At 38.8% G+C, this 12,635-nt stretch overlaps 1 protein-coding gene across 7 annotated transcripts in view; it reads right to left on the minus strand.

Annotated features, from left to right (window-relative positions):
• The window catches only part of OSBPL3 (oxysterol binding protein like 3), an 84,804-nt gene that overhangs the window by 58,372 nt on the left and 13,797 nt on the right, over positions 1–12,635 (minus strand). For all 7 annotated transcript variants that reach the window (XM_057365471.1, XM_057365468.1, XM_057365470.1 and 4 more), the window contains exon 2: positions 7,241–7,360. The gene's annotated coding sequence lies outside the window, so the exon portion shown is untranslated. The remainder of the gene's footprint in view (positions 1–7,240; positions 7,361–12,635) is intronic.

The following is a 12,635-nucleotide window of genomic DNA, read 5'->3' on the forward strand; positions in this document are numbered from 1 at the left end:
CTGAAACAAACATGAATTTATCTTTCTACAGGTGACAACTGAATCACAGAATATTCTGRGTTGGAAGGGGCCCACAAGGATCATTGAGTCCAACTCTCCAGTGAAGAGGCTCTACGGCACAGCTGCAGCATCTCACACGGAGCCAGACACCCAGGCAAAAGATGGCATTAGTGGGTCCTTATTTCTTACAAGATACTATTGAAAGGGCYTCCAGCTTAAAGCCAAAATCCCACTTCAGAAGTATTTCTCAAATCCTGTGACCACACAGGGGATGCACACTGGAGCTGTTAATGAAAAACTATAGCCCATGCAAAGGGCTCACGTTGGAGGAATTCTTGGAGGAGTCTCTCCCATGAGAGGGACCCTCCCAGGAGCAGGGCAAGAGTGAGGAATCCTTCCTCTGAGGAAGAAAGAGCAGCAGAGACAATATGTGATGATGTGCCTACAGCCTTCATTCCTCAACCCCTGTTCCACTGGAAGGAAGGAAGTAGGTTTGGAGGCTACACCCAGGAAGAAGGGAGGGGTGGAGGGAAGATGTTTTAAGATTTGGGTTTATTTCTTATTGGCCAATATTTGACTGGTAATAAATTAATTTTGCCCATTCAAGTTTGTTTTGCCCATTCAAGTTTGTTTTGCCCATGACAACAATTGCTGAGTGATCTCTCTGTGTCCTGGTCTTGACCCATGAGCTTTCCATGGTATTTTCTCTGCCCCACCCAGCTGAGAGTGACAGAGTGGCTTAGGTGGGCTCCYGGTGTCCAGCCAGGGTCAGCCCACCACAAAATCCATCCTGGCAGTCCCTGCACTGATTACCAGCATTTTTTCACCAAGGGCTTTGCAAATACAGTGTAGATTGAAATTTCACGCTTGCAGGGGAAGCTAGTTGCAGATGCTGAATGATGCCCTTAACAGCTGTTAATTAGCTATCACCACCTCTTAATTAGKGGTTTCTTTTAGATTTCCTCAATAGCTATATGGCACTGGAAAAAAACCACAAAACAACAAAAGAGAGGGGTAAAAAGCCAACCCAACAAACAAAGTCCCCAGAGAATTCAAGCTCAAAACATAAACCATGTGTGAAAATGTTAAAGGTGAAGTACAAACTATAATTTCACCAGATAGAAAAGCCAGCCAGACAGAAAATTTTTATTTTATACTACCCTCATGACAAATCAAAACCCACTGAACTTTTAAGTTCTTAATTTTGYGGCCTGTCTCACTCCATACAGTGGAAAATCCAATTTCCTTTYGAGTCCCAAAGCTTGAGCTAAACAATGAATGCTTTTTCCATTCCTCTTGAAGGAAAGGTTTTCCCTCAAAAGCTGCTGGCCAGATGCTGAACGTTCAATTAAGGGTAAAACTATAAACCAGCTTTTCTTCGGGTATATTTTACTTTGCTAACCACTTGTTACTATCATTTTGTCCAGTGGTAACAAAAATAAAAGCAGGCAGGGAGTGGCACATGACTCATCACAATGTGTTAAAAATTACATTAACAATTTAAATCTTTAGAAGCAAAGAGTTGTTGCCCAATAAAAGTTGGTATTTAAAAAAATCACATACAAGGGGACAGGGCCATTCTCCAGTCCTCCTTGTCCTCATCACCAACACCAAATTCTGTTGGTGTCCCTCAACCAGAAACACACTCAAGTTTTTCCACTATCACCACAGTGAGTACTGCTGCCTCTGCATCATTAATGTAGCTGACAGTTTCTACCTTTTAGCTGATGTAAAAGCCCCCAAGAATTAAAAAAATTTCTTTTTGTAGCATTTGACAGCTTGTTATAAGTTCCAAACAAGTGCTGTGCTACAGAAAGACAATTTTCTAGTGTCAACATTTTGATTAATCCTTTATTATTAGACTGCTAAAGTAGAATAATAACTTGAGTTTCTTTGATTTTCCTGAAAGCATAATTCCTACTGTTTAAAATAAAGTACTGCTTGCAGTACATTCAAATACACCTGTGGATGATTGTCAAATTGTTCAGAAATTTAAGTACTGGAAGTAAAAGACTCCAGGGGATAAGCATACGTGGGCAAAACTTAAGGGAGAGGGGGGSAGAAATAAGGATAATTTTTGCTACTTTTCAAAGTAAGACATAGTCATATGAAATCAAGTTTCATAATCATTTCAAAGCTGAATTTTAGGTCAAAAACTTTTCTTTAAAAACTTGCCATCCTCCAAAAATACAGCAGCAGAAGCCAGGTCTCCTCCAGGAGATCTGGAGGTACAGAAGTCACCTGAACAGAAAGGAAGAGCAGTGAAAGAGTAAAACATGCTGCTACATTGGAGGTTTCTTAAAAGTTTTTTCATCATTTTATTTTATCATTATCTTTTATAATGCATTTGTCTTCATCATTACTCTGATGCTCACTATTGTGTCTGCAAATTACCAGACAGCATGTTTTACTCCATGTCAGGTAACATCTTTCCTAGTTTTCTCCCAGAATGTTCATGTTCTTGAAAAGTCATGGAAGAGAATGTACTTCTATTCTGAAAACCTCTTGCTATTATTTGGTAACTAAAGAACACATGTCTCCASAATAGGCATTTTGTGTCTGAGATGCATAAAGTTTGATAAGTTTAAAAAAACTTATTAAACAAATATTGCAAACATTAAATTTTCACAAATACACTGTTTATTCAGCACTATTGATAATCATCCTTCWTTGAGTTTGACCATTTTTCATCGCTCATATAGGCCTTGATAAGAACTGCAACAAAAAAAATTTATGACAGACTACATTCTTGAGCAAGCACACCAGGATAAAACAAGAGTAAAACACACATTAATGTAACAGAAGCCCACAGACTGAAACTGAAGAAGCCACTTAACTTTACACAGGTAGGTCAAAAAATTATACTGGTAACATTTTACTCWGTCTTTAAAATGATCTTTATTTCTCCTTGAAAATTAACTACTTCAATAATCATAATATTTTTCTGCTTAATAGGAAGCCACTTCCAACCTAAAGGAACAACGTAATTTTCATTTTTTCTTCTGGTGCTACAAGAAACCGCCTTATGAATTAAAACAATCATATGACCTTTTCTCTGGAGCAAATGTGAGTACAAGGCATATAAATCAGCAAATCAGCAACAGTCACTAGAGGCCAAAGCCATATCTCATTCACCACTGCACATGGCAGGATTGGGGATTGTCTCACATCCTCATTACCAAACTTGAGGAGCCCACCAAAAACTGCAAACCTTCCCTTCCACTCTCCTGCAGTTCACCTGCACATGAAACCTTTGCTGTTGTACAATTGGAAAGAGGAGCCCTGAAGCTATACAACTACACAGCTGTACAGGTGTGGTCTTCATTAATGAAATGGTTGGTCTTCATTAATTAATTTCCAAGGCCACCTTGGAAACATGACAAATCTTCTTCCTTCTGATTTGTCTTTATTTTATTCTTCAGCTGGTGGGCAAGTAAAGAAATTGCCAGAGTTTACATAAGCAAAGAGAAGAAAAATTTATCCCATCTTTTTTTGAAAAGACTGGTAGAAGCACATGTTCAAACATATACTGAAAGACAGAGATGGTCTCTTAGAGCCACTCTTAAAAGAAAAGGCAAGTTCTTTTGGCTCCTCTAAACAAAAAAAAAAAATAAATTATGACATCAAAGGACTGAGTTCATGAAAAGAGTATGGTTCTGCTCAGTGAGGGTGTGATGAAATCATTTTCACTGGTAAGAATATGGATTCTCTGTATCACTTTCTGTAAGCAAAATGCAAAATCTCACTCTGTAAAATTCCTCACTGCAATGTCAGTGAGAAGGCAACTCATTYCCATTGMTAAAATGGGAAGGGTGACCCAGCTRATTGTCTCTGGAACAACCAGACACACAGCAGTTGCTGCTTTTCTCTGCATTTAAGCATAAGGAATATAAAGTTTCCATAGCAGGAGACAAGACTCATGATCTTCTAATTTACTTTTGGCTATGCTAATTAGCTACTTCAAGCACTTAAAGTTCATAGTCTCTGCCAAAGAGGGAAGCAGTAACTAAAAAGACCTGAATTTTCATGTTTGTGACATAGTCTGTCCCTAAACCAGAGAGAATGGTCTCCACAGGGCCAAGGAGTTCACAACCTCATCAGGCCACCTCAAGTCAAACATCAGCCTGATATGTCCTGGCATTTACAAGCAACAACTTACCCTAAAAAATGCATTTAAATTACAAATTATTTGTAATGCTGTATTAATGAAACTGCACCRATAGATTCCATCCACCTTTTCATAATTTCAGAAAAATTTATTTACTACTGAAACAAACCCTAAAAATTACTTTATTCTGAAGTAATACTAAACCAGCAGTCCACTTGTTTCAAACAGCCCCTCTGTCTAAGCAGATGTTTTCTGTTTTAAACCAAAGTATCTATGACTAAAACTAAAAAATACAAATTATGCTTCTATGAGGCAGGTAACCTTATTCACCCCTCCCATCCACAGATACCATCCATGATACTCAGATGTAATAGTTTGTTTAGGTCTTAATAACAAAACAAATCTGTTTCAATGGCAACTAGTAAGACAGTAAGTTAACATACAGCCTTTTTCTTCCTTTTTCCATTTTTTTTTTCCAGGAGATTTACCTATGCCACTAGTCACTGAACAAGTTTGTACAAATATTCATAGCTAATTCCAAAAGAAACACATCTGAGAGTGTGGCTTAATTCATAGTCATGAGCTTGTACACGAAGAAAAGCTAGGGTTGTGTACATTGGTTAGTTTTGCATTTACAAACATATCCATGCTAAGGTTTGGCCTCTTTTTCCTACAAAGGAAGTATTAAATGACATATTTTAATACAGAATTTAGTTCTGTATGAAGAGTTTTTCATATAAGACTATTCACAAAGAGCCAGCAGACAACATTGAACTGCCAATATTCAGCTTAAAAAGTCAAGTTAAATACCTTTCACAAGTGAGATAAAACCAAATAGGCAATGTACACAATATTGGTACTAGAGAACTCAGCTTGAAATTTTAGGTTGGCAAAACTAAGAGAAAATACCGTCAAAGACCTGAATATACAGGGGTTTCATGAAGTTTTTTAAAAAAATTTATGCAGACTGAGGAATGAGGATCACGGTATTWTCCTACATTCAGGAGAGCAGTATTCTTCTAAAGCTCGGTAACATATGGAAGTTGCTTCTGTAAAAGACATAGATTCAATTTTCAAGGTTATAAAAGTGAATTTAAGATTGCCATTTATAGGTGAATTCACTTTGAGCATCAGCTACCATTTTTTCCATTTTTCAAAAGGTATAGAGCTATTCAGTGAAATTATACCATGTGTTAATGTGAGATAAAATGTTGCTCCAGTAGTAGTCTCCTACTACCACTATTAGAGGAGCAATGAAAAATTCCCTTTTTGTACCTCTTCAAACATTGTCAGTTTTGTATCCCTGTAAATCTACCACCTTTCCTTTCAGAACTACTAAAGCTGCCCTTCAATTGGGTACACTAGAAAGATTAGGATGAGCAGATAAGGTCTTGCTCAGAGTTTTTCACAGGTTTCCTGCATGACTCCATGTGAATTCACAAACATATCTGTTTCACAGGAACATGCTCTGTAAATAAAATTGCCATGTGATGCACACTGGGGTGGGGCAGGTCTACGTTAATTTCTGCCACGTATAGAAATTTTTTGAAAGTCATGAGGCAATCACAAAACTTTAGTTTGCTACTTAAACATAAAACTTCCCAACTTTATCAGTGAACTGTTTTGTAATAGTGTTGATAAACTCCACTATCTTCATAGGTAAAAGGATCCTAGAGCAACCAGGCACCTCCCATTGGTGCAGTGTGGCAGAAATAACCAAGTGAAAGTATTTTCCACTCATTGCRTTCCTCCTCTGACATATTTTAAGCTTTACAGGATCCGAAAACATGCATGGCTTTTAATGTGCTTTACAGCAGCCACATCCAGCAAAGATTCAGTCCTTGTGCCTGCTACATACTTCATGTTTTCATGACTCATCGCCAGCTTTCCAGAGGAAAGCAAGWTCCTACTGAGCAACACAGAGCTAGTGATACCTTTTACAAACTCACMACAGGAACAGAGGTTCAGCCCAAAAATTCACCAAGCTTAAGGCAGTGATTAAGCCTACACAAACACAGATGCAAGTTCAGTAAGAAATAAGTGCAAACAGYAGGGTGATATTCTGGTTTACAAGTATAAGATCCATGTAAGTCTATCAAGATTTTACCATTGTCAGTTTATATATAGGACTAAGAACTGCACAGTTCAGAACATTCAGCCTTCCAAAAATGCAATCAAATATTCAAATTACACGTGTAAGGCCTACAACATCCTGACTGTCCTGTGTGCTCTAAAATACTAATCTAGTCTGTACAGGCTTAAAGGGACAAGAATATATATATTTATACACACAGACATACATCTACAAACATTAAAAAGTTGACACAAGCAGCTAACCAGAAAGTTCAAATACATTATCCATGTCCCTACACCAAGATAGAAATTCTTAAGCATTCAGAATGCACTGTGACTACATTTAGATGCTATTAGCAAAGATAAAATGCCACAAGTGCCATGGCTGGAAATATGTCTCAGGTCAGAAATTTCTCMTAATGCTAAATCTCACAATCTGCCYGTGAACCTCAGGCAAAAAAACACATGAGCAAGACAAGAAGTTCTTCAATGTCATCAATAACATAATCTCAACCTTGCCAAAGTCCTTCCTGGCTGCAGTCTAGGGAGAGCACTTCAGCACAAGACACAAACCACAGAGTCCAATGGTGCCATGGGTGAGAGTCCCCCTTCCTGACTCGGTGGGTGATCAGTGGAAACCCTAAAGCCTAAGACTGAAGGGAACCCAAACACAGTACAACCCAAAAAATGGTATTTTCTCACCATTTCCCTCAAAAGTAACACAGCTTTGAGGTATTTTTGAAAAATTACCCTTATTCCAGCAGAATAAAAAGTTACRTTAGCACAGCTTCAGGTTTACCTATTCCATTTCCTTCCTACTTCCTTCAGTTCTTCTGGACATATAATTAAGCACAATGTCTTATCCCAAAAGGGGACTGAGTGCTGCCCCTTTGCAATTAGACTATAGTCCTCTCCCATTCTCCATTCTTCATACCAAGAAGGTTCTTACACAGYTCCTTTGATCATGCACTCTCTTGGCTAAAACAGGCTCCACATTAATTTAACCTCTGCTTTCCCAGAGGGAGGGCAACACAGCCTTGACAAGGAAGACTGACTTACAGTGAGTGAGTAGTATCACTGCCACTAGGAAGAATCCAAATCTTTTCTTTTACAGAAGTGAAAGTATGAGCAATTCCATTAGGCAAGATGTGGCAAGCTCACATGAGTCTCRTGTCGGATCTGAAAAACAAACCAAAAACCCAGATGAGAAAGCAATAAAACTTCCAGCTGCCTTGTCCTTTCATACCTCAGAAGCATAAGGGAGGTAAGCAGTACAATATATGAATCTCTGAAAAWTTTTCTAACTTGTTTTTTGTGCATTCACCCCTCCCAAAATATTTCCCTAAAATACAGCATCTACAGCTGACATTTTTTTCTGAAAGATATGCATTAGAAATTCAGCCACATTCTCTCATATAAGAACTAAGCAACTTGAGTCTTTGTCTGCTAATCCACTAAGAGAGCAATGCATTTTGTAACAGAAACCTTTCTTGCTCTAAAGATCCAGAATTCTGTACAAGTAAGTAACTCTGCTGAGGCTGTGGGGGACCCAATCATCTTGTCAACACAAAAACAAGAAAGAAGAATCTCACACAGAAATAGATACCAGGGTACTGCTCTTTGACAAACTTGTACCATTTTTCAGCCATTGCTTTGAAGCAGCTAATGCAGGGTTTTGACATTTAGTCAGATGCATGTTTCCTGAAGACGATCCAATTTTATCATTTTAGCAGCCTGTAGGACTTCTCCGCACAACATAAACACTACCAAACCAAAATTGCTTATGACGAAGTTCAACATGCTCTATTTCAGCTAAAAAGGAACAATGGTTTTGCCTTCCTTTATATTCATGGACTGCATGGTCCTTCATTCCAATTGTCAGACTTGAATTTCTGTTATTAGATTTGAATTTCTATTGCACAGAGTCAGTTCCCATATCAGCCTGRTCATAAATTTTCTAAAAGTTTGCAATCAATCAACCCCAGACAAACCAGTGTCTGAGTACCACATACTGTTTATAAAAACCAGAATATTGTTAAGCTTTCTCCAATGCTCTGAGGCTTTCTTGATCTTTCTTCAGAATCAATATGAGAAACAGAGAATTCCHCTGTGATTACTTGTGATAACAGTTTTGAATCTAGATTACTGTTATAATTTAACTTTTTTCTTAGCTATTATTTCTACATGCTGCCATAGACTTCAGCTTTATTTCAGTAATGAAATTAAATTCTTCTGCATTTCTTGATTTGACATTAGTGCCCTTATTATTCTTACAGTGTGAGCCCATTTTGCAAGGAAAAAAAAATTCTTTTCCCTGTTTCCAACTCACTGAGTTTTGAGCTACTTTTGCCTTCTTCTGTCTGCTGACTACATTTAATATCTTCTCATTTCACATTTACATTCAATTTCTTGCTTCTTCTATATAAATTCCTAAAAATGCCATTGTGCCTGTCTGGTTTGTGGTTTAAACATCTGTTATTTAATTTTAGGATAACTCAACACGTGAACTTGTGCATTTTTAATAATCCAAGTATTAAGAGTGGAAGTTTCTTAAACTAGAGTAAGAAAGAAGAGTTGACGTGTTTGACACTTGATTAATCTAAGGTTTTTTCATTGTACTGCCTTTTAAGATTAGAGTCCTAAAATAGCTATTAATATAAAAGCCTATTGACATTTTTAGCCTGTAGGAACATGCAGTGGGCAGAGGCAGCTGAAATAACAACATATTTGAGCAATGAACCAGCTTTATGATTTTATTACTCAGACTTTCCCAAATCTATGGCTGGCATTTTTCCCAGTAACTCAAAAATTAAACTGTTCTACATTTGAATCTTCCAACTAATCATATATTAAAAACTTCTCATGGCTAAAGCAACAGAATAACCTTATAAAAAGCCTTTGAAGAAACCCAACAAGCTAGATCTGAAAAAATTGTGCCTTTAATTCTCTGTGCTATTTGCATGAACAACATAAGAAAAACAGGAAAAGAAAATTTTAATAATTATGTTAGTTACTAGGAGTATATTACATATATTGAAGTAACAGGGACCATAGAGGGACTCTAAAGGAAAGTGACAGATATAAAGAGACACAACCTAAGCATCCTTCACTGGGCACCTTAGGCCATCAGTGGTTCAGGAACCTGAGGTTTGTACCAACCACTTAATCAGCCCATAAAGACAACTGACACCTTTGCTGTTCCCCAATCTTTCCACATTTTTTGCACAGACATCAAGTTTTCCTCCTTCCAAAATGAAATTTCCCCCACAATTTGCTGGTCAAAAAAAGGCTCCATGTTCCCCCTTGATCCCCAAGCCACCATACTCAAGTGATCTATTCTGATCAGTGAGCACAAAGAGGTACTCATGATTTTGTTTCTGAATATTTCCCAATATAAGTGCATAATTTCTAAAATCATTTGGGAAATACAGATCAGCTTAACAGCACCGTTGATTGATTTATACTTTTTTGTGTCTGTGTAATAAAAAAGTGAACACATAATAAAAGTAATAAAAAAAACTTATTCACAAACATTAGACACCAGAAAAATTCTAGAGCCCGATGTGCTGGAATAGTAGGATAAACTGAGCAACAAACACATCTTGTAATGGATGACTACAGCTCATGTGAGCATCATAGAGGGATGTTCAGATGTTCATTTAATGCAAAACKGAGAAAATTAATTATTTGGTACCCAGGAAAAAAAAAGAATGAACATGCAGTAACTGAACTTTTAACAACTCTACAGCAATTAATTAAACTGGTTTGTACTGTATTAGTCCTAAGGAAGTCACACATTTCTAAATATTTCCGGAAGAGCCTACAGGAGTGTAACAAAGACTTAATCTGGCAATAGAGTGCAATTTGGTGTGTATCTGCATCAAGCAGAGCTGGGCCCTTGGGAAGGAACCAGCCAATTCTCTCCCTTCTCAAAGTTAGCCATTTATTCCCACAGCAAGTTCTTCTAAAGCCAGTAGCAACGTGAATACAGAGTGAAATTAGAGTGGAAAATGAATCCAATTAATAACTACAGGAAAAAAGCCAAATTTTTAGCMAAGTGTTTGCAGAGTCATTTCACTGCACCGACATGCTGCAAAAGCATAATGATGAAAAGAGCAAACCAGGCAGCTGCTGACTGGAGGGTAGTGCAGAACTACCCCGTTTGAAAGCAACATGGGACTATGGTGGTTTACACTGAAAATGGAAGTAGGAGCAACGTGAGAACAGTAAGRAACCAAATAACTTCTCCAAAACAACCCGCACCAGGCACACCTTCTAAAATGCAGAGTTTAATGAATGTAAGCATAAGTTAACAGTAATGCCAATCTGACTGAAACCAAACATCAAAATCTTGCAGTTTGCCTGATGGATAAGCTAGTCTCAAGTGTCATTATACAGTGCTAGCTTTAATTGCTCCCAGCTAAATATAGCTTTCAGAATTTATTAGCTCCCCTCAGCTTTTCTGTCTTTCAAGGAGGGAAAAACCTTCTCGTTAGAAAAAGCACACAGGCATGCACAGTGGCATGTTACCACAGCGAAGCAGGAAGCAAACCATTGAGATGATTACATTAGTGTCCAATACTCATTCAAAGCTCCTGTTTTTCAAAAGAGCAAACGTTTCCCTGTTCCACCACTCTGGTTCCAGTTACAGCAGGTGATGGAAGCATGCATACCTTTTCAAACTAAGCCATTTTGCTGCTTTATTAGCAGACTGCAGATCTTGCTTGCCCTGTGTTTCCAGTCAAGATCTACCAGCAAGCTGCCATGRTGCCCACACACTCCTTCCTGTGCCACCTTGCTGGGCACCACGGGGCAGGAACAGGAGCAAGGCTGCACACAAATACACAGCCTGCCCCCCTCCATGCAGCCACTGCACTGGCACAGCTTACATGAGGGGGCYCAAAAATCTGCCATGGTGGCTGACACTGCAGCACTCAGACAAAGAGACAAATTCTCTCTTCTGCCTTCTAATACCCAATAAAGATTTCAAAAAATGTAATGAAAAGTTCCATATAGCAAGCGTCATCTTCCCCTCTCTGAGCTGATAACGGGTTTTATGCAGAAAATTTGGCTGACAGTTAGAAATGTGTTCTACAAATTCAGCATTTCTGTTCACCTTCATTTTAGAGGTCATTATGTAATTAAAGTGCTCACAGTTTTTCTAAAATCCTTGGAGTTAAATTAAAAGTAACCACTGCTGCAATGACAAGTCTTTTCACTTTCCCTCAGGCCATAACTCCAAACTTCTCTCCCCTCCAAACCATCATCTGACCACCTTTTTTCTCTCTGGTTTCATCCATGCTCTTCTCCTTTACTAAGCGGGGAAAAGAAGAATAATGCTACTTATGGAAAATAAAATATTGACCAGGCCATRTGAATCACCAAATACATGCCACATTACATGGCCCTTTGCTTCAGCTGTAAAACTCCAGGATTGCCTGTGTCAGAGCTGTGCAAGGAACACTGCCTGGAGGGCTGCCAGGAGGTGCCAGCAACACTGAACAAGACCAAAGGTAGAATGCCACAGATTTTCTGCCCTCTGACCTAGCATTTCTGAGGTGCAGACCAGGCTGAATAAAACAGGTCAAAGGGACTGTGTCTGTTTACTGCTTAAGGGAGATTTTAAAGCGAGCCTCTTGGCACACAGTGTTCCCCATTGGGACATCTGTGCTCTGCTGCTAGCTGAGCTGCCCCAGAACAGAAAGGCTCCCTGCTGTCAGTGCAGGTGCAGATTTCATTTACCWACTTCTGGTAAAGCACAAAGTCATGACACTCGTTCCCATTAAGAATTTTCTTTCTGAAGTAACAAATCAAAGCGAGATAAATAGCATCAAAAATAGGGATGAGTACTGGAGGCACTTTTATACTAGATCCGGTTASTCTTACAGAAGATGTGTTTYAAAATAAACTCTSCCAATCACAGCAGACTATTTAGAAMAWATGAARGTTAAAAAAACCTGCAAWRMGTMCCAATCATCATGCATGTACTATGGATAAATATAATCTCACAGCTATGTGTTGGCTGTCATGGATCTTCTCAACACCCCAGAACTCCGTGGGGCTCTCCAGAGTTGAGCTGTCCTGCTCTCAGGCAGCAGCACCCAGACAGAGGCAGGGAAGGCAGCCTGGCAGCCAGGCTGCACAAGTGACAGGCACCAAACAGCCTCTCACCCTCTCCCCAATCTGAAATCACCATGTGAGGTGCAGTGAGGAGAGACAAACCACATGGTGCCTTTTAAGAAATCAGCAGGAAAACCCACACAAGCGAAAGGATGGAAGAACAGTGGAGATCAGCCAACGCAACTGCAGCATCAGACCGGAAAGAAAGCGCACAGCTATGGTGGACAGTCACATAATGCTACTAAATCTGGATCTGGGGATTAGCAGGAGAGAAAAGACACCAGAAAAAGGTAATTTGTTTGTCATCCATTCATACTGGAGAGATTTTGGTCTC

Source organism: Malurus melanocephalus, unplaced genomic scaffold, assembly GCF_030028575.1.
Source record: "Malurus melanocephalus ecotype Western Australia unplaced genomic scaffold, MMel_1.1 scaffold_53, whole genome shotgun sequence".
NCBI lineage: Eukaryota > Metazoa > Chordata > Aves > Passeriformes > Maluridae > Malurus > Malurus melanocephalus.